This window comes from Capsicum annuum, chromosome 11 (assembly GCF_002878395.1).
Source record: "Capsicum annuum cultivar UCD-10X-F1 chromosome 11, UCD10Xv1.1, whole genome shotgun sequence".
NCBI classification, from domain to species: domain Eukaryota; kingdom Viridiplantae; phylum Streptophyta; class Magnoliopsida; order Solanales; family Solanaceae; genus Capsicum; species Capsicum annuum.
The window spans coordinates 68,970,103-68,994,726 of NC_061121.1; positions in this window are offsets into that span (position 1 = coordinate 68,970,103).

A 24,624-nucleotide genomic window follows, 5' to 3' on the forward strand; every position below is an offset into this window, starting at 1 on the left:
TGCATTTGAAACCATTAACCTGGGTATGTGTAGCCTAATCATTCTTAACCACTCATGGGCCATATGGGTCTAGTGTAACCTCCTGAACGGGCCTCGATGCATGTAGCCACACGAATCGGAGATACCATTAGAGTAGGGGATTCCAAAGTACCCTTACCCTCCATAATACATATGTATAGTGTACTTAGAGGATTCCCATGTACCTCATAGTATTATATAAGGTCACCATGACCTACCCCTTATGTCGGCAAACATGAGTTTCTAGTGTTCATCGGTTGGACTCCCACCTTCACGATTAGCTATCACACCCAGCCTTTATTGCCTAATTTAAACTATTTCCAACCAACCAAACTATTATTATTAACCGAGGCTATACATAGTGGTATTTTCATACCAGCTATAAATTGCAAGTATTGTCCTTAGCCAAACCTCTTAAGGTAAAGGGATTCCAGTGTATCCATTTACCAAGTTAACTTGGGGGAGTCCCATGTACCCCGCAAATGTTCATTATCTTTTCTTGGGGGACTCCATTGTACTCTACAAGGATGATTGTTAAATCCAAAACCATCCCATTTTGACCATTCCAAATTATTTAACCATTTAGGGTTCTATTGCCAAGTTTAAACCATGCAATAGTTCCATTAAAATGCAACAATGTAGTAAAAACATTCTCATAGGCATTTTATTAAACATATTAGGGGTATAGTATTTCCAAAACCAAAGCCAATTACCAAATAACCATTCACATGCAACCAATTATCCAAAACCACCATTAAAGCATATAAAAGCATAATTAAAACATGAAAAAACCATAACTAAGCATTTATAACCAAAACCCCCAAATTATATTTGAAAACCCAAAGCCATACAATAATCAAACCATGAAAACATAGTATAAAACCATGCCTTTAGTGGAACTAACAATGATGGGAGAGAACATGCCTTAAACCAAGAAGATGGTGAAGAGAAATCACCAACACAAGCCCCAAATTAGTCCTTAAGATGAAACCCTAGCTTTCTTTCACCCAAAAGCCTTAGAGAGAATTGTAAAGTGTTTAAGAGAAGCCTCTAAGTGTTAATGAATAGAATGATAGTGCAAATAACCTCCTAATAGGAATATAAGTTGTGGGGCCTTATTAGGTTAAGTGGGGAAATGTCCAGATTGCCCTCACTTAAACTCCCAAAAATCTTGCCAGGCGAGTACGACTATCCATATCAGTCGTAACCTCCAATATAAGTGGCACCCACCACTCGTACCCAAGGCCATCTTCCTTAGATCCAACAGTGTCCAAGGTACGACTTACCCCAAACCATGTTGTATCAAGTATATGACTTGTACCAATGATCCGTACCCCTGGCAAAATAGAATCTCAAGAGGGTGGAGCATTGCCCACCATACGAGTCCATGGTACGACCCGTACCCTATCTTATGTCTCATAGTGAGCCCAGTCGTACTCACATCCAACTTAGTCTACAAATTCTAAGATTAAGTGAAGTAACATAACAACCCGTATCCACCGATACAACTCGTACCACCTAAGTCATATCCATTCCAAAAACCATCAACCAACACTAGTCAGCATACGACTAACCCATACCACTCATATCCCAGTGTACTAGTCGTATCCTATCCAGAGACCAAAAATCTACAAAATTTTCTAAGGGCCAGAAACCCAAGGTAGTTCAGTCTCCCCAACTAGGAACAGTCATTCCCGAATGACTGACAACGTAGGGTAACCACAAGCTTAATTCATTTGCATTATCAAGTATCAATCCAACCTTTAACCAAGTTAAGAAACACAAATGCAAAGATATCAATCCTTCCTTTAACAAACTAAGAAAATAAAGCACATACCTTCCGTACAAATCCCAAGATCAGAAAATAGATGTGTATACTTGGACTTCATGTCCTCCTCCGTTTCCCATATAGCCTCTTCCACCTTGTGGTTCTACCACAGAACCTTAACTGAGGCAACATCCTTGGTCCATAACCGGCGAACCTACCTATCTAAGATCTCAACCAGAACCTTTTCATAAGATAGAGAATTCGAGATACCCAAGCCCTCCAAGGGAACCACCGAAGAAGGATCACCAAGACACTTTCTTAACATAGAGACATAAAATACCGGATGAATGGAACTCAAACTAGAAGGCAACTCTAATTCATAAGCAACACTACCAACCCTCTGGAAAACCACATAAGGACCGATAAATCGGGGACTGAGCTTCCCTTTCTTACCAAATTTAACTCTCTTCATGGGAGATACCCTTAGGAACACTTTATCCCCAACCTCAAACTCCAAGTTTCTATGCCTTATATCCGTATAGGACTTTTGGAAACTTTGGGCAGCCTTAAGCCTATCCTGAATCACCTTCACCTTTTCCATGTCCTGATAAACCAAATCCAGACCAAACATATCTTCCTCACCAAGCTCAAACCAACTAATAGGAGATCTACACCTTCAACCATCCAATTCCATAAAAAGGGACATACCAATACTTGAATGTTAGCTATTATTGTAAGCAAACTCTACCAAAGGTAGATGCTCAACCCAATTGCCACCATAATTAATCACACATGCCTAATGCATATCTTACAATGTCTGAATAGTCCCTTTCACATACCCATCCGTCTAAGGATAAAAAATAGTACTCAGACTCACTTCAGTACCCAATCCCTTCTGAAAAGACCGTCAGAAGTGAGAAAAAAATCGTGTACTACAATCAGAAATAATTGAAAAGGTACCTCATACAGCTTTACTATCACATAAAGATACAACTTCGCATAATCCTCCGCTAAAAAGTTAGTCCTCACTGGAAAGAAGTGAGCATACTTCATCATCCTATCCACGATGACCCAAATTGAATCAAATTAGTTTCGAGACCGAGAAAGGCCAGTCACAAAATCCATATTGATCACCTCCCATTTCTATTCAAGCGAATCAATTTCTTGGTACAACCCTCCAATCCTGACGTGCTCAACTTTAACTTATTGACACACTATGTACTTGGCCACAAAATCAACCCTATCTCTTTTCACACCATTTCACCAATACATCTATTTGAGATCATGATCATCTTCATCAAACCGAGATGAATAATATAGCACGATTCATGCACCTCAACCAAAATCCTTTGTCGCAACCCATTGATGTTAGGAACAGACAACCTCCCTTGGTATCGTAAAGTACCATCACAACTGATCTCAAATACCATTACCTTTTACGCACCTACATCACTCTTGATTTTTATCAAGATAGGATCTAGTACTTTCTTCTCCTTGATCTTTTCACCAAGAAATGATCTAACCACTTTATGTACCATCACACTACCATTCTCGGAGTCTAAGAGACGAACTTTAAGATTGGCCAAACGGTGAATGTCCTTCACCAATTTCCCCTTTCCTTTCTCCACATGAGCAAAACTTTGCATGGATAACCTGCTAAGAGCATCAACAACAACATTAGCCTTACCTGGATGATAGTGAAAACTTATACATAGTCCTTGAAAAGCTCCAACCATCTCCTCCGCCTAAGATTTAGTTCCTTCTAAGCAAACACATATTGCAGACTCTTATGATCAGAAAAGATGTCCATGTGCACTCCATACAAATAATGCCACCATATTTTCAAAGGAAAACCCACCACTAAAAGCTTCAAATCATGAGTAGGATAATTCCTCCCATGCACCTTCAATTGCCTGGAAGCATAGGCAATCACCTTCCCATACTGCATCAAAAAACAACCAAGTCCCACCCTAGATGCATCACAATAAACGACAAACCCCTCACTGTCTTTTGGCAATGTCAAAATTAGAGTTGAAGTTAGCTTATCCTTAAGCTTCTCAAAACTCCCTCCACACGCTTCGACCAAGAGAACTTTACCTTCTTCTGAGTTAACTTAGTTAAAGGAGCAGCTATCGGAGTTAACTTATCCTTAAGCTTCTCAAAACTCCCTCCACACGCTTCGACCAAGAGAACTTCACCTTCTTCTGAGTTAACTTAGTTAAAGGAGCAGCTATCGGAGAAAACCCCTCCATAAACCTCCTATAATACCCAGCCAAACCCAAGAAGCTCTGAATATCAATTGGACTCATGGGTATAGGCCACCTTTTTACCATCGCAACCTTTTGAGGATCCATCATGATCCCCTTACTAGAAATAATATGACCAAAAAAAGTCACAGCATTAAACCAAAACTCACACTAGGAGAACTTAGCATACAACTGCAGCTTTTTCAAGTCTACAACACCACACGGAGGTGATTGGCATGATCCACCTCATATTTAGAATACATCAAGATGTCATCAGTGAACACAATGACAAAAAGATCCAAGAACTGCCTGAAAACCCTGTTCATCAAATCCATAAATACCATCAGGGAAGTAGTCAAGCCAAATAACATAATCAGGAATTCAAAATGCCCATACCGATTACAAAAAGTCATCTTAGGGATATCCTCCTTCATAATCTTAAGCTAATAATACCCAGAACGAAGGTCTATCTTAGAAAAAAACTTGGAACCTTGCAACTGAGCAAATAAGTTATTAATCTTTGGAATAGGATACTTGTTCTTGTCTGTTACCTTATTCAACTGTCGATAGTCAATGCACATACGAAGGGAACCATCCTTCTTGCGCACGAACAACATCGGTGCACCCTACGAGAATAACTAGGACGAATAAACCCATTATCCAGAGATCCTTAAGTTGCTATTTGATTTTCTCAACTCAGTCGGAGCCATTCTATAAGGAGGAATAGATATTGGATGATTTATTCAGAACTAAATCAATACCAAACTCAATTTCCCTATCCAGAAGAACACCAGGAAGAGCATTCAAAAAAAACTCAGGAAACTTATTTACCACTGAAACCGAGTGAAAAGAAGGACCCTTTGAGTTAGAATATTTAACCCGTACCGTAATAAAGATACCCTTTGGAGATTAATCTTCGAGATCTAAGATAAGAAATAAACCTCCCCCTAGGAGCTAGGAAACCACCCTCCCACTCTATAAATGATTCATCGAGGAACCTAAAGACAACCTTATGATCCCGATAATTTAAGAACGCATAACAAGAGTGAACTGATCCATCCCCAGAATAATATCAAAATCCACCATATCCAGCATAAACAGATTTACTAAGGTCTATTTGCCACCAGTAGATACCACACATACCCTGTAGACTCTTTTAGCAATAATCGAGTCACCTATCAGGATAGAAACAAAAAAAGGATCCAAAACAACCTCAGGATCAAAACCAAAACATACAGCCACGCATGGGGTCACATGAAAAGAGTAGACCCCGGATCAAGCAAACAATACGCGCCACAAGAAAAGAGTTGTAACTTACTAGTAATGGCATCAGGTAATGCCTGAGATTCCTACTGAGATGTAAGAACAAACAACCTATTTTATCCTGTGCCGGTACCAGAAGCATGAGTAGACGTCAAAGCCGTACCACTAGGCACGGGAGTAGAAGATGAAGCAACCAAAGCTTTGACCGCTCCTAAAGTACCCTTACTAACTAGAAAGTTTCTGAGCATATGGCCTAGCTGGCCATATTTAAAAGACGTATCCCGCTCTTCATCATAAAAGCCCCGATAAAAACGACCACAGAATTGGAAAGGTGGACATAAAGAAGCTAATTGTGCCCCACTTGCCTGAGATTGGGCACCATGTGCCTAGAAATTATCACTACTTTATGGATACCTATCACTCGACCGCTTTGGGTAAGAAGCGCTAGTAATAGAGAAAGAACCAGAACTCCCCCACTTCTTCTTTATCCATTTGCCACCATCCCGACCATGCTGCTGTTGTGCACCACCCTGCTCCTCTTACCCTACCTTACCCCAAAACTCTGCCTATTTTGTGTTTTCATCCTTCACCTGCTAGATGTGGACAACCAACCTTGAAATATCCGTATCTTTAATCAGCAAAGTAGTCATGCTTTCAAGGATAATATCTTGAGATAGCATAAAATTTAAATTTCTGATTCTTGCCCTCATATCAGCCACCAAATCTAGAGTATACCTTGATAACTGATGAAATTTCAAGGCGTATTCCTTGACAGACATTCCCTTTTATTTAAGATTCACAAACTCCTTCATATTTACTTCTCTCAGCTCATGAGGAAAGAAGCAATCTAAAAAGGCATTACAAAAGGCCTCCCATAAAGACAACTCCTCCATATCACCCCTATCCCTATCCCACTCCTTATACCATTGGTACACAACATCTTTGAGTTGATAAGCTACAAAATCCACCCCTTCCACATACATTACTCTAAATATATTCTCTATTTTATCCAAGAAACCATGAAGATCCTTTTTCACCTTCACACCAGTAAAAGTAAGAGGATTCATCTTCATGAACTGGCTAACTTTTATGGCCTCCAAAGATAGAACACCAAATGTATATTGCTCAGCCTGAGCAGCAACTAACTGAGAAATAGTATGAATCGACTAATAAAATTCCACATTAGTCACCTCACCTTGAGGAGGACTAGTAGAAATCGGGGGAACTCTATAACAATCAGGGATAGGACCCTGAGATCGAGTACAAACTCCAAGTGTAGGGCATACCCCATCAACATCATCCCTAGATGGGAGAAAAGAATTTCCTTGTATTTTAGATCATCTAGGCACGATCTAAAAAACAAACAAACAAGGATTAGAGGGAATTCCAGGACTTAGACTCTAGCTTAAAGACAGAATACCAAGAAAGTAAAATATTCCTAAATGCCTTATAGTTTTTCTCTTAGGAGTGTGGTACTGCACATGACCTTGTGGACTCCTAATTGACCATGAACCTAATACTCTGATGCCAACTTAACATGACCCGATCGGGGGCCTTGTCGTAATGGGCATCCCAAGTCTAATCAAGATCGGAGACCATCCCTGTTACCTAACCCAACCTCCAGTAGCCTGTCCCTAGTTGGCTAAATTTTGAAAATATAATAAGATAGAATAATTATCCAAATTACATACACTGGGATAGGTTTAATATAGAGATTATCCCAACTAAGTCCAACCATCAGAACCTAACCAATAGCCAAACCAAACCACATACTAATCAACCAAATAATAACCAAACCAAGTTCCATAACATATCATAAAAGGATGGGACAGTAAGAAATTTAGTCCAATGGTATCATCCCCAATACCAATGTCAATACTAAGGCTAACACCAATATCGATCCCGCCCATACCAACCCATAGTAGTTCCACAAAATCCTCTAACCAAAAGAATACCAAAATCCAGTTGGGATATGGCCCCAACATAGCCAAAACCAATATCCATAAATCAAGCAAAGTATAAAATAACATCCATGAAATAGAGCCTACCGAAATCTGTAAAAGTTGATCCTGAATATTCAATCACTATGCAGGAGGAGTAAAATAATCGATTCCTGCATCGCACGAGGATACAACTGCCTAAAGATGGGTTAGCAGGTTAACGCTAGCATGAACTCAGGATAAGGATAAAATAATGTCACTCAGTAAAACCAAGTAAACCAATCATATGCATACAAATCATACATATATATAACCATGTTGGGAAAGGGAATCGGGTTTAGCATGCATTTGAAGCCATTAACCTGGGTATGTGTAGATTAACCGTCATTAATTATCCATGGGCTATATGGGTCTAGTATAACCCTATGAACGAGCCCCGATGCATGTAGTCGCGCGAACTGAGATACTATTAGAGTAGGGGATTCCCAAGTACCCTTACCCTCCATAATACATATGTACAGTGTACGTTAAGGATTCTCATGTACCTTATATTATAATATAAGGTCTCCATGACCTACCCTTCATGTCGGCAAATATGAGTTTCCATTGTTTATCCATTGGACTCCTACCTTCATGGTTAGCTATCATACCCCACTTTTATTGTGCAATTAAAACCATTTCCAACCAACCAAACCATTGCTATTAACCGAGGCTATACATAGTGGTATCGTTATACTGAATATAACTTGCAAGTATTTTTCTTAGCCAAACCTTTTAAGGCAAAGGGATTCCTGTGTACCCATTAACCAAGTTAACTTAGGAAAGTCCCAAGTACTCCACAAGTGTTCCATTATCTTTTCTTGGGGGATTCTATTGTACCCCACAAGGATGATTATTAAACCTAAAACTATCCCATTTTGACCATTCCAAACCATTTAACCATTTAGGGTTCCATTACAAAGTTTAAACCATGCGATAGTTCCATTAAAATCCTATAATGTAATGAAAATATTCTCATAGGCATTTTATCAAACATATTAGAAGTATAGTATTTTCAAAACCAAAGCCAATTACCAAATAACTATTCCCAGTCAACCAATTATCCAAAACCATTATTAAAGCATATAAAATCATATTAAACATGGGAAAACCATAACCAAATATTTATAGCCAAAACCCCTAAATTATATTTAAAAACCCAAAGCCATACAATAATCAAACTATGAAAATATTGTATAAAACCTGCCTTTAGTGGAACTTACAATGAGGAGAGAGAAAATGCCTTAAATCAAAAAGTTGACAGAGAGAAATCACCAACATAAGTCCCAAATTAGTCCTTACGATGAAACCCTAGCTTCCCTTTACCCAAAAGCCTCAGAGAGAATTATAGAGTGTTTAAGAGAAGTTTCTATGTGTTAATGAATAGAATAATATGGCAAATAACCTTTCAATAGGAATACAAGTCATGGGGCCTTATTAGGTTAAGTGGGAAAATATCCAAATTGCCCTCACTTAAACTTCCAAAAATCCTGTCAGGTGGGTACGACTAGCCATATTAGTCATAACCTCCAATACGAGTGGTACCTACCACTCATACCCAAGGCCATCTCTCTTGGACCCAACACTGTTAAAGGTACGAATCACCCCAAACCATGTCGTACCCAAGTATACGAATAGTACCTATGATCCGTACCCCTGGTAAAATAGAATCTCAAGAAGATTGAACAATGCCCATCGTACAAGTCCATGGTATAATTTTTACCCTATCTTATGGCTCATCGTGATCCACTCGTACTCAGATCCAACTTAGTCTACCAAGTCTAAAATTAAGTGAAGTAACCAAACAATCTGTATCCACCAATATGACTTGTACCACCCAAGTCGTATCCATTCCAGAACCTAAATCCAACCCATCAACAAACACTGGTTAGCATACGACTAACTCATACTACTCGTATCCCATTGTACAAGTCATTTCCCTTAGTCGTATCCTATTTAGAGACCAAAAATTTAGGAAATTTTCTAATGGCCAGAAACCCAAGGTGTTTTACTCTTCCCCAATTGTTACTTTGTTAAAAGTATGTGTTTTAAAGTATTATTCATATGGTTTTGATGTTGGTTTTGGAACATGGGTTGAGGGTTTGAATGTTTGATTTTAAACAATGTTTTCCCATGGTTTACATAAGATTATTAATTCCTTATTTATGGTTTTGAACTTGTGGGAAGCATAGGTATGACAAATAAACTAGGGGATTGTGATTTTCCCCAATTTGTGAATATTGACCATTGAAGTGATAATGACCTCAACTCTATATTGTGAAATTAATTTTGAATATGAAAAGTATGCACATTGAACTACTCTTCAACTATTACATAAGGTGAAAAGCTAATAAAGCATATTGATTTTTAATTGAACCTTATGGGGTTGTAAAATTCCCCAAGCAAATGTATAATTAAACCAAGAGGGTTGTAAATCTTCCCAAGTGATGATAATTGATTTAGTATGTTGATGTTACCTTACAAATGTAGTTGATATGACGATAACAATAGTGTATGCCTAAATATGTATTATGGTTCAATGAATGAGAATGTATGTGTATTATGATTCAATGAATGAGAATATGTGATAAATAATTTAATTGGGCTTTAATGAGGGTTGTGTAGTTGAGCCGTGAAAGTGGAGATCTTGAGGGACCAATACCAAAAATCGTACTAGACGGTTCAGGGGTCTAAATGAATGGGAGGTTCGAGCCCCTTATTCTTATTATATGATTGGGAGGTTCTAGTCCCCTATATTATATTACATGATTGGGAGCTTCAGTCACCTTAGTATGTCAGGAGGTTTGAGTCTCCCATGGTGCATATGTACATCCTCTAATACTAGGACCCTTCCAGCTAGGAAAGTGTTGGACCCATTTAGCCCGTGGGTGCCTTCTTATGTTATTTTTGACACCCAATTTTGGCTCGCTCTATTTCCTTTATTATTTTTTTATGCTCCCCGGCCTTAAATAATTTCTCAAAATAAATTCATATTTTTTATCCCATTGAATTTTGAAAAGAATAAAAAAAAGACTATTTATTTTTCTATCATATGGTAAAATGTTTTAATTAACTATAAATAATTATTTCAGCATCAATTGATTTTAAAAAAAAAATCTCTTTTGATAATCGCATTAGCATTTTTTCTAATTTTATTTCTTTTCAGATGATATATTGTGACTATATATATATATATTCGTAATATACACATTTTTATTATGTGCACATATAATATATTTTATTATAATCTCATATATGCACATATTTCAATTTTGTCCCTATTACACATATATTTTGATTAATGTTATAAAAATTAAAATTACAAATTACTAAATCGGATGCGGATACTAAATTATTTATATAATTATATACGTTATACTAAAAATAATATTTAGGGTAATAAGGAGCATCGACAAAACTAATTTTAACATTCGAGCATTCGGGCCAACATTAATTCAGTTTTAATTTTTACCCAAACCTCAACTTTTATTCACAAATTTCTGCTGTGAGGCCTAAAAATTAGGTCAAAACCCGGACCATCTCCCACGTCATAATCACCAATGACACGCAGCTACGTCATCAAAAACACCAAATTTCATTCCCATAAACACGAATTAATCCAAAATACTGATTACTTTTCAATCCGGGAATTCCGAAATTTTTAATTATCCTGTTTAAGATGAAACCCTAGCTTCCCTTTACCCAAAAGCCTTAGAGAGAATAGTAAAGTGTTTAAAAGAAGTTTCTATGTGTTAATGAATAGAATAATTGGGCAAATAACCTCCCAATAGGAATATAAGTCATGGGACCTTATTAGGTTAAGTGGGAAAATGTCTAGATTGCCCTCACTTAAACTCCCAAAAATTCCGTTCGGTGGGTATGACTAACCATATTAGTCGTACCCTCCAATACGAGTGGTACCTACCACTCATACCAAAGTCCATATCCCTTGGACCCAACACTGTCCAAGGTACGACTCACCCCAAACCATGTTGTATCTAAGTATACAACTAGTACCCATGATCCGTACCCCTGGCAGAATAGAATCTCAATAGGATTGAACACTATCCATCGTACGAGTCTATGGTTTGATTTGTACCCTATCTTATAGCTCATGGTGATCCACTCATACTCAGATCCAACTTATTCTATCAAGTCTAAAATTAAGTGAAGTAACCAAACAACCTGTATCCAACGATACGACTTGTACCACCCAAGTCGTACCTATTCCAGAACCCAAATTCAACCCATCAACCAACACTGGTCAGCATACGACTAACTCCTACTACTTGTATCCTAGTGTACAAGTCATTTCCCCTAGTCATATCCAATTCAGAGACCAGAAATTCAGAAAATTTTCTACGGGTATGTGTTTTAAAGTATTATTCATATGGTTTTGATGTTGATTTTGGAACATGGGTTGAGGGTTTGAATGTTTGTTTTTAAACAATGTTTTCCCATGGTTTACATATGATTATTAATTCTTTATTTATGATTTTGAACTTGTGAGATACATGGGTATGACAAATAAACTAAGAGATTGTGATTTTCCCTAATTTGTGAATATTGTCCATTGAAGTGATAATGACCTCAACTCCATATTGTGAAATTTATTTTGAATATTAAAAGTATGTATATTGAACTATTCTTCAACTATTACATAATGTGAAAATCTAATGAAGCATATTGATTTTTAATTGAACCTTATGGGGTTGTAAAATTCCCTAAGTTATATATAATTAATCCAAGAGGGTTGTAAATCTTCCCAAGTGATGATAATTGGGTTGTTATGTTGATGTTACCTTACAAATGTAGTTGGTATGACGATAATAGCAGTATATGCCTAAATATGTATTATGGTTCAATGAATGAGAATGTATGTGTATTATGGTTCAATGAATGAGAATGTGTGATAAATAATTTAATTGGGCTTTAATGAGGGTTGTGTAGTTGAGTCGTGAAAGTGGAAGTCCTAAGGGACCCACACCAAAAACCGTACTAGCCAGCGCGGGGTCTAAATGAACGGGAGGTTCGAGCCCCCTATTATTATATGATTGGGAGGTTCGAGTCCCCCATATTATATTACATGATTGGGAACTTCAGTCACCTTAGTATGTCAGGAGGTTCTAGTCTTCCATGGTGCATATGTATATCCTCTAATTCATGCGGCTACACACACTAGGGCCCTTCCAGCTAGGGAAGTGCTGCACCCATACAGCCTGTGGGTGCCTTCTTATATTATTTATTACACCCAATTTTGGGTCGCTCTATTTCCTTTATATTTTTCGATGCTCCTCGGCCTTAAATAATTTCTCAAAATAAATTCATATTTTTTATCCCTATGAATTTTGAAAATAATAAAAAAAAAAGGGTATTTATTTTTCTCTCATATGGTAAAATATTTTAATTAAATATAAATAATTATTTCTACATCAAAATTTCAAAAAAAAACATCTCTTTTAATAATCGCATTGTCGTTTTTTCTAATTTTATTTCTTTTCAGATGATATATTGTGACTATATATATATATATATATATATTCATAATATACACATTTTTATTACGTGCATATATAATATATTTTATTATAATCTCATATATGCACATATTTCAATTTTGTCCCTATTACACATATATTTTGATTAATTTTATAAAAATTATAATTACAAATTACTAAATCGGATGCGTATACTAAATTATTTATATAATTTATATACATTGTACTGAAAATAATCTCTAGGGTAATAGGGAGCATCGACAAAACTAATTTCAGTAGAAAAAGTGCATTCGAGCATTCGGGCCAACATTAATTCAGTTTCAATTGTTACCCAAACCCCAACTTTTATTCACAAATTTCAGTTGTGAGGCCCGAAAATTGGTTCAAAACCCGAACTAGCTCCCACATCATAATCACCAATCACACGCTGCTACGTCATCAAAAACACCAAATTTCCTTCACATAAACACGAATTAATCCAAAACGCTGATTACTTTTCAATTCGAGAATTTCAAAATTTTCAATTATCGTTATATATGTATATATATTTTATATATAATTTATTTTTTAAATTAAGTCTGTACTGTTTCGATCAAAGATCGAACAGATAAAAATTATCACATTTTAAATCAATATTTTCTTAAATTTATCCATATCTAAATATAAATATTTTATTATTATTATTATTTTAAGATGTTTATTTTTAACCGTCCGTTCAAATGATCGGACGGTCCAAATTATAGTCAACATAAGCAGCCCATTATACGGCTTTTAACACTCCCAATACATGCATTCCCCTTCCCCATACACTAACCCATTTCTCTTTCTCAAAACAACGACACGAACAGCCATGGACTTTCTCTCTTCTCTTTTCCTTTCTTTATCGACAAAAATGGCAGCCATAGGTGGCCATAGCTACGCTATGGCAGCCACTCTACGCGGACTGCCCCATCTTGTCATCCCAGACCCGTGAAACCCACTAAACTTAGGAAAATTAGACCCAAAATAATGTAACAACTCATCATTGATGTCAAATCCGCCACAAGTGGCCTGAAAGGTTGAAATCGATGGATTTGCTTTAGAAATTTGAATTCAGAATTTGAAATTCTTTGTTTCTCCCATATTTTGGCTATAAATAGTCGGATTCCCACCCATTTAAGGACAAGGTTAAAGATCAAAGAAGAAGCAAAAAAATTGGTGAGAAAGTAAGGAAAACCAGTAAAATAGACAACTTCTTTTTGATTTTCAGTCCTATTTTTTGAGCCCCAAAGTTGATTTTGGTGGTCGAAAAATCTTCGACTGGAAAGCTCGAGTTTGTTGAGTAAATAAAGGTGCGAACCCCTTTTACTCGTCTCCCTTCCATCTCTTTTCTTATATTTTATTTGGTGAGCATATCAATGCAGTTTAAAGTCATTGAAAGATTTGTACTGATGTCGTTAAAATGATGGCTTCTTGAATTTTGATTGGTTTGGTTGCTGGTGATTGATTACAAATATGGGTTTTTGTGTGATTCTCTGTAAGTTTTGCATATTTGTTGTTGTATACGCTGTTTTTGTAGGATAAAAATATAGTGCTGATTTTTTATGTGAAACCATTCCATGAATATAGAGGTCTGCAAACGTGCTTATTCATCCCTCTCCATTTTTTTTTATTTTCATGAAAACTTGAGATTTTTGGATTTGAGATGTACGTGGATGATGTCATTATCAAGTCTAAAAAGATTTCGAACCACCTGGATGATTTATGAAAGTTCTTTGAAAGGCTGCGAAGGTATGACCTAAAGTTAAATCCAGCCAAATACATATTTGGAGTTCCCGTAGGAAAGTTATTGGGATTCATTGTTAGTAGGAGAGGTATAGAGTTGAACCCATCCAAGATAAAGGTGATCTAAGGCTTACCACCTCCTAAGACCAAAAAGGACATAATGAGTTTCTTGGGAAGACTCAATTACATTAGTCGGTACAAATCTAGTCCATGATAATTTGTGAACAATATTCAAGTTATTGAAGAAGGATGTCCCCACTGGATGGACTGAAGAATGTCAAAAGGCTTTTGACAAAATCAAGGAGTACTTGTCCAACCCACCAGTATTGGTTCCACCAGAACTGAGAAAGTCGTTATTATATCTACCTTTTATGGACAATGTATTTGGATGTGTGTTAGGGAATCATGATGATACAGAGATGAAGGAGCAAGCCATTTACTACCTGAGTAAAAAGTTCACACTGTATGAAGCAAAGTATACATTGTTGAAGCAGACCTGTAATGCATTGACTTGGGTTGCAAAAAAGTTGAGGCACTATTTGTCCGCATATACTAGGTACCTGACCTCAAGAATGGATCCACTCAAGTACATCTTTAAGAAACCAATGCCTACGAGGAAATTAGCAAAATGGCAGATTTGTTAAGCGAGTTGGATATGAGGCTTGTTAACCGATCTTGGCGAAGATTAGGTTTTTTTGCACTAACAACATGGAAGAATATGAGGCTTGTATTCTCGGACTTAGGATGACAGTAGACATGGACATCAAAGAGCTTTTGGTGATAGGAGATTCAAATTTGTTGATCCATCAGGTGCAAGGAGAATGGACCACCAAGAATGTCAAAACCCTCCTTATGTGCAATATGTTAAGGATCTGAGTAAAAGGTTTATGAAGATTGAATTCAAATATGTCCCTCACATTCAAAATGAGTTTGTCGATGTCTTGGAGGCACTATCAGCATCCAGATAAGAATTGTATCGATCCCATCAAGGTGGAGATACAAGATTAACAAGCATACTATTTCCATGTTGATGAAGAACCGGATGGAAAGCCGTGGTACTATGACATCAAGAGGTTACTCAAAACAGGGGAATATCCAGAAGGCGCTATTGGTAAGAAGAAGAGGACTTTAAGAAGGATAGCCAATCACTTCTTTCTCAATAAGGAAATCCTGTATAGGAGAACTCCATACTTGGGTCTGTAGCGATGCGTCGATGCCACCGACGCCGCAAAATCAATGTGATGGGTTCTCCTTGGTCATTCGCTTCTTAGGGCATGGATGTTATTGGGCCCCTAGAGCCTCCTGCATCTAATAGACACCATTTTATCTTGGTCATTATCGACTACTTTATAAAGTGGGTTATAGCTTCAACACATAAGTCCGTAACCAAGAAGGTGGTTGCAGATTTCATTTGCAATAACTTAGTGTGTCAATTTTGATTTCCAAAGTCAATCATAACAGATAATGGGGCCAATCTCAATAGTGACCTAGTGAGAGAGATTTGTGAAAGGTTTAAGATCTCTCATCGAAACTCCACGGCATATCGACCGCAAATAAATGGAACAGTTAAAGCTGCAAACAGGAATATCAAAAGAATTTTGAAGAAGATAGTAGATAGCAACAGGGAATAGCATGATAAACTACCATATCCTTTACTTAGGTATCACACCATGATCAGAATATCCACTGGGGAAACTCCCTACATGTTGGTTTATGATTCAGAGGTAGTGATACCTGTGGAAGTAGAGATACCCTCATTGAGAGTCATCCAGGAAGTTTGTTGAGACGACGCTGAATGGATTCGTAGAAGGATCGAACAATTAATGATTATTTATGAGAAGATATTAGACGTGGTTTACCATAGGAAACTTTATCAAAATAGAATGATCAAAGTGTTCAACAAGAAGGTCAAGCCTCGTTGATTCACACTAGGACAATTGGTATTGAAAAAGATATTTCCTCACCAGGATTAAGCTAAAGGGAAATTTATTCCAAAGTGGTAGGGTCTCTACATAGTTCACCGAGTACTCTCAGGGGGAGCAGTGATCCTTGCAGAAATGGATGGCACAGTAAACACGAAGCCAATCAATTCAAACACCATCTAGAAGTACTACATTTGAAGACATTAGGACTAGTTGTTGTTTCCTTGTACTTTTGCACTTTTCTCTAATGTAATAGAACTACGTAATAGCTTGACTTCCTATAACGAGATACGTAGGCAGCCCACATAGGGTTTGGTTTCCCTTATAGAACTCAAAAACATTATCCTTTCATGTATTTAGAACTATGCCCGACTTGACTTCCCATGGTGGGATATGTAGGCAACCCTCATTGGATTTGGTCCCTTCATATTTTACTCTTTTATTGTACTGAACTACAGCCTAACCTGATTCTACTTAGATACGTAGGAAGTATGAGTTAGACTCAGTCACTACAATTCACATTTCTTTTTCTACCCTCGAACTATGTATAGACTTGATTCCTATATCAAGGATACGTAGGCAACCTAAAAGGTTTGGTCTTACCTTTAGGATAATCCCTCTTCGTTCATAGTATAGCCCCAGAATATAAGCGATCTTACCGCCAAAATAGTCATAGCATCGACAGAGTCAAAAGAGTTCCACCTGAAGGATAAACCTGCAGGAATCACGATTGACGAGCGGAGGCTTAACAAATTTTGAAACATGTCATAATCTAAAAACGATAAAGGATTACTCTAAATACTTAATATATATGTAATTCCTTTGCGAAAACCTATAATATATATATATATATATATACTTTCCTACCTTCCCACCTACTAAGACTCAAGATTTAGGAATGATCGAGCAGCCGAGGGAGTGTTGGAGTATTCCATAGGCAAAGCCAAGATTCTCAAGTCGACACAAATCAACACCCCCTCCCAACTAAGAATTTTTCTTTGAGCGCAGGAAAATAGGAATTGGAAGACGATATCAAGTCAAGATTTGGGACAGGATCAGGGACATCAAGCAGCTTATCACAATAACATAAGCCAAAATACTCTTCCCCTACTTTATTTTTTGCATACCTTTATCCTCACAAGCCCTAAGCATTTAATTTGAATCCTTGCAGGTATATTAAAGACTCGTGTCAGAGGCAACAAAGAAAGAGGGACCTCATAGAAAAGTTAGGCTATTCACCTATACCAATAAGCTCCACCAATTGGAGCCAACCACCTAACTGCGTCAAAAAACTTCACTAATAAAAAAATCATCGTCTAATTGCATTAAATAACTCCGTCAATCAAAGAATGTTATCTAACTTCAAAAAAGTCAAGATTCCATGTTTCTAAGACTGTATATAAGCAAATAAAGTTAAGCTTCCACATTTTGAGGACTATACATAAGCAAACAAAGTTGAGTTCCATATTTTGAAGACTATACATAAGCAAGCAAAGCGGCCCTGTGCCATATCGGAGGATGCAAATAAGTAATACGACTCTCTGCCATAATGGAAGCATGCACTAGCAAGGGGGATGCCCTACCCCAAATCAAAGAATATATATATAATCAAAGCAATGCTCTGCCATATTGGAGAATGGCATTTCAGCAAATCGAACACAGTCTACCAATCAGAGACTCACACCATAGAAAGCAACAAGAAAGCCATTATGGCAGTAACATCAAATCCCAATAGCAATGCCATCATCTGGTTTAGATCAAAGGTCACCTTGCCAAGACAAGGCAGTTACCTTATGCAAATGTCCCAACGTCGGAGGCCTTACTTTTCGAACACTGTTCGCCAGTCGTATGGCGTTTACTTCTCAACAACTACCCGCCAGTCGGATGGCATTTATTTTTCAACAACTACACGCCAGTCGGATGGCTTATTCTCCAGTTGCTCGCCAATCGGGTGGCTCAACTGCTTGCCAGTTAGATGGCTTTTATTTTTCAACAACTGCTCAGGCAATGGAGGCTCTTACTTTCAAGTAACTGCCCCGCCAGTCGGAGGCTTTTATTTTTGAGCAATTATGCAGCCAACAGAGGCTATTTATATTTCAGTTATTGCCCCGCCAATCGGAGGCCTTCACAAATGGAGATCACAATACTAGTTTGAATATCTAACTCTACTCTTTACATTACAATTTCAATTTATAATTTTTTGAACAGGAGATACTTTTTCCCCCTTTTACCTGTTTTGCAGAAATATGTAGTACAATGTTGAACTACCCTCTTAGCAGCAAACTGGGGCAAGCTAGTGGAATATCAAGAATCTCTAGCTACGTCAAGGATTTCGGTGAAGAAACTCAACTCAGTCATCTCTTTTTTCCTTAGCGTCATAGTCCAGTGCCATCTTAATCCGACACTGTGATAATTTTTAAAAATTCATAATCCTCTTTTTCTCTAAAAATCCTCAGCATATATTACTATCCGACTTCTCCTCATTTCCAGCTATCCAAAACAGTCAATTCAGGGTTAAGTGCACCTGTATCCATTCCTCTCGTACTAAAATTTTTGTTATCACCCTCGAAGTAACCCAATGTCATAAAAATTCTACACTGGAGAAAAAATTGATTTTGATATTCATCAAAATTTTTCTATGTTTCGAACTACAAATGACATGATTTCTCGTGAAACTCGAGATATGTACGCAGCTCAAAAATTGAAGCCCGTCCATAATATTCCAAACATCTTGTTTCGCCCGTGACAAAATTGGTTACGTCAACGTGATTGCCCAAAGATTTTCACACTAATCTTTGGTCAATCAGGGACAACTATTGACACCCAATTTTGGCTCGCTCTATTTCCTTTAATTATATTTTGATGCTTCTCGGCCTTAAATAATTTCTCAAAATAAATTCATATTTTTTATCCCTATGAATTTTGATAAAAATAAAAAAAGAGTATTTATTTTCCTATCATATGGTAAAATATCTTAATTAAATATAAATAATTATTTTAGCATCAAAATTTCAAAAAAGAAATCTCTTTTGATAATCACATTCACGGTTTTTCTAATTTTATTTCTTTTCAGAAAATATATTGTGACTATATATATATATTTTCGTAATATACACATTTTTATTACGTGCAAATATAATATATTTTATTATAATCTCATATAAGCACATATTTCAATTTTGTCCCTTTTACTTGTATATTTTGATTAATGTTATAAAAATTAAAATTACAAATTACTAAATCGGATGCGTATACTAAATTATTTATATAATTTATATCCATTATACTGAAAATAATCTCTAGGGTAATAGGGAACATCGACAAAAGTAATTTCAGTAGAAAAAGAGCATTCGAGCATTCGGGCCAATATTAATTCAGTTTTAGTTTTTACCCAAACCCTAACTTTTATTCATAAATTTCTGCTGTGAGGTCCAAATATTGGTTCAAAACCCAGACTAGCTTCCACGTCATATCACCAATCACACGCTGCTACGTCATCAAAAACACTAAATTTCATTCTCATAAACACAAATTAATCTGAAACGCTAATTACTTTTCAATCCTAGGATTTCAAAATTTTTTCTCTCCTCCTTTCTTTTTAAATTAATTCCAAACCGTTCTGATCAAAGATCGAATAGATAAATATAATCACATTTTAAATCAATTTTTTCTTAAATCTATCCATAATATATATATATATACATATATATAAAAATTATTATCATTATTATTTTAAGATGTTTATTTTTAACCGTCCGATCATTTGATCGGACGGTCCAAATTATAGTCAACATAAGCAACCCATTATATGAATTTTTACACTCCCAATACACGCATTCTCCTTCCCCATACGCTGAGCCATTTCTCTTTCTCAAAACCACGATACGAACAGCCATGGACTTTCTCTCTTTTCTTTTCCATTCTTCATCGACTAAAATGGCAGCCATAGGCAGTGATAGCTGTGCCATGGCAGTTACCTTATGCGGACTGCCCTATCTTGTCATCCCAGGCCTGTGAGACCTTCTAAAATCAGGAAAATTAGACCCAAAATAATGTAACAACTCATTATTGACATCAAATCCGCCACAGGTGTCCTGAAAAGGTTGAAATTGATGGATTTGCTTCAGAAATTTGAATTCAAAATTTCAAATTCTCTGTTTCTCCCATATTTTACTTATTTATTGTCTCAAATTTGAACTTTGAAGTTTGAATTTTGGCTATAAATAGCCGGATTCCGACCCCTTTAGGACAAGGTTGAAGATCAGAGTAGAAACAAAAAAAATTGGTGAGAAAGTAAGGAAAACTAGTGAAATAGGAAGCTTTTTTTTGATTTTAGATCCCATTTTTTGAGTCCCAATGTTAGGTTCAATGGTCGAAAAATCTTCGACTGGAAAGCTCGAGTTTGCTGCACTGATAAAGATGCGAAACCCTTTTTCTCATCTCCCTTCCATCTCTTTTCTCATATTTTATTTGGTGAGCATATCAATGCAGTTTAAATTCATCAAAATTTTTGTACTAATATAGTTAAAATGGGCGGTTACTTGAATTTCTATTGTTTTGGTTGTTGGTGATTGATTACAAATCTGGGTTTGTGTGTGATTCTCTATAAGTTTTGCATATTTGTTGTTGTATACGTTGTTTTTATGGAATAAAAACATAGTGCTGATTTTTTATGTGAAATCATTCCATGAACATAGAGGTCTGCAAACGTGTGTATTCATCCTTCTCCGTCTTTTTTTAGTTTTCATGAAAACTTGAGATTTTGGGATTTGGGTTAAGCCTATGATGCTGTTGCATCGCGGAATATGAGTGAACCTTCGGCCTTAAAATTTTCAATACGGGTATGGATATGTGTATTTGGATATTTGTGTAAGTTAAATTCGCCTTAAGAATATGATAAAGGAGATATAGAGATTTTTTTTCTCTACATTTTAGGCTAAGGATGACCATTCTTCATTTTTTGGATGTTTGTGTCCATGATAAGCATGTAGTCTAAAACTACTAGTAATGTTCCCTTTTACATTTTGGGTCACACTTGGCTTGCTAGATTATGAATCTTTCTAGCAGAAGTTGTACATAGGACGCGTTCATTTTTGTAAATATTTTTGCTCATTCTTGGGTGGCCTAATTCTCTATGTGATCTAAATATTTGTCAAAATGAATGGAAGTCTAATGATATTAGTCTTTCTATGAATGAAATATTTTATATTTGCTTGATCATGCCTTGGACATTTCAAGGCTCAAACGTGGGAAGCTGAATTCTTTTTTTTAGTAATATGTTTTTGAGAAAAAAAATAATTTGGAATAGGAAAAAGACTTTGTTATTAATGTGGAGATGCTAATATGTAGATTTTAGTTTTGTGATATATATGGTGGGGACTAAGGGAGCAACAAAGTAATATATTGTTAATCAATTCTATCCTACGTTGAACATGTTATGCACAAACTTTGAATATAAAGTGTAGGATTATTTTTATATTATATGTTGCTAAATCACTGGATTTCGTTCAAGATTAAATGGTTACATGTGATGTTTATTTATTGATTTACTTATCTTTTTCTTTAATTTCGTCTCTCTTGACTTATTTGGATGTTTGAATTTTTAATCTTTTTTTCCTTCTTTTTCTTTTCCAGTAAATCTGAGAGTTGGAGCTCTACAACAGAACTCATCTCGATCCAAACATTGGGTCAACCGTTACTAGGAGTGCAGAGCATCAAAGTCCCGCAAATTAGGAGCCTAAATTCCTAAATCGAATTCGATATTCTTTATCGTCCTTCAATTTAACTCATATTTTTTGTCGGGATTTATTTTTAGAATGATAACTAACTCTTGTTGTTAAGTTTATTTGTGATAGCTTTATTGATTATCGAACCCATGTTGCTTTATTATTTGTCGGTCCTCCTAGACGTAGCTCTAGCGTAGTGATTTTTGCAAATCACATGATCATTGCTAAATATAAAATATATTTTATCATACTTGAATGATTCTTTTGAAAAACTCGTCACTATATTCTAAATAAAATTGGCGTAGCAACCTCCACGTTTCTCCTAAAAGTCGAAACAATGAAAGGATAATTTTTGTAAAAAACTAACCCAGTAGGAAAATACATTACCAAATTTTAGATTTTTCTAAAAGAGTTTGTTCACCAATTTTAACTTATTTTTTTCAGTACATAATTCTAATGATTAAGCTATATTTCATATCTTGAACGTTTATTCGGGTTGTCATACTTCCGAAAGATTAGAAAATGGGAGGTATATACATTCTTTTGCTACGACGTATAAGGTATATCATAACTATTTTCATCACTCTTTAATACTTTCATATTTATTATTATTATTATCATCATCATCACCATCATCATCATCATCATCATCATCATCATTAGTATTAGTATTGTTGTTGTTGTTGTTGTTGTTGTTGTTGTTGTTATGGTTTAAACACCCCTTCACATGTTATTGCACTTATCTATTATCATTTTATATAATTCCAACTTATTCACAATCTTTCACATATTTTACACATTATTGAATACGCATTTCGTAAATAAATTCTCATAAAAAAATATAAATAAAATAAATACTTTTATTTACTCTATAATAATTTTAGTTATGTACTTAACTTCACATATCTTTAAATTTCCTTATAGAATTTTACACTCCCTAAATATATGTGTGAATTGTAGTACACCCTTTTCATATTTAAAACACATGCATATCTCTGCAATAATTATATATTACTTCCTTGTACGTGGAAGCGTCATGCTTCCTATACCTTAAGTCCTTTTTTTATAAAAATAAAAGAATAACAATAAAAGTTTTCTTATCACTGCTTTAAGCAAATAACGAAATAAAGGCTTTTCCTAATATTTTCCTAAACTAAGTGTAAGGACTATCTTCGGATAGGCTCTAAGAGGTGCCTAACACCTTTCCCTCGTGTAACCAAAATCCTTGCTCTGAGAGGTGCCTAACACCTTTCCCTCGTGTAACCAAAATCCTTACTCAGAATCTCAAAATATTCTCAACAGATCAAAACAGAGTTTTACACATAAAAATAATTTTTCCTAATTTTCCTAAAAAAGTTCGATGGCGACGCTAAAAAATAAATTTTCAAAACTCAAGAGTCACAACATAGCCACCATATGTTTGTGTGATGTTTCAACCAATTCGAAATAGGGCATGACAGTTATGACGGTTGAACTACACAATCTAGGCTAAAGTTTTAAAGTGAATGCTAAGCCTTGATCCATTTTTTGAAATATTATTATGTATCTATATGTTGATGTTCATAATGTTTTGGAATTGTTTTTGACTTGGCATTATTTTATCCTTTATTCCTGAGTTACATGCTAGTGATCAACCCACTAATCGTCTTTGAATGTTGTAGCCCCATGTAATGCAGGCACCGGAGATACTTCTACTTTTTCTATACAATGTTAGGTGGATCGACTTGGTTGGTCGATCATTGGTGGTGAGCTTCCATTCTCCAGAAGACTTGGACATTTCATCAATTTTCATTCATAGATTAGAATTGAGAGTTCACATTATCATTATCATTAACATTTTCATTATCATTATTATTGCCAGGATCGGGGGCATGTTCCGACACTTTATTGATTTTGGTTTTGTTGAAGGCTTTGTGGATTACTATGGACTTGGGTGGTGATGTTGGTTGGTTATTTTTGGTTGGTTACCAATTATCGGTCATAGTCATATCTTAAATTTTTTGAGTTTATCTTATGCTATCTTGTTATATGTTCGAAATTCATCCATGTAATACCCCGTATTTTTACCTAGCTTAAAAATCATCCCAAAATGTTAAAGACTTGTTTTAAATATAAATCCATTTTTATACATGTGGAATTTTCAAGATTTTCACTTTTTATAATGTGGGAAATTGAATAAGCTTTCCATCGATACCAAATTCGCCCAAATTAGACACCTGAGTGAAGAGTTAAAGCCATTTTAGTAAGACAGTGTGCCACTTGAGCCATCAACGCATCGCGGAGCAGGACAAAATGGCAATCATCAAAATCCAGTGAACCTCTACAATTATGGTGCATCGTGCCAAGGCTCAAATTAAGAATTAACTTTTTTGCCAGTATCTCAGCGCGATACCACCGTGTCGCGGTGAACTTTCAGGTCCCATCCATTATTGCAACGTGA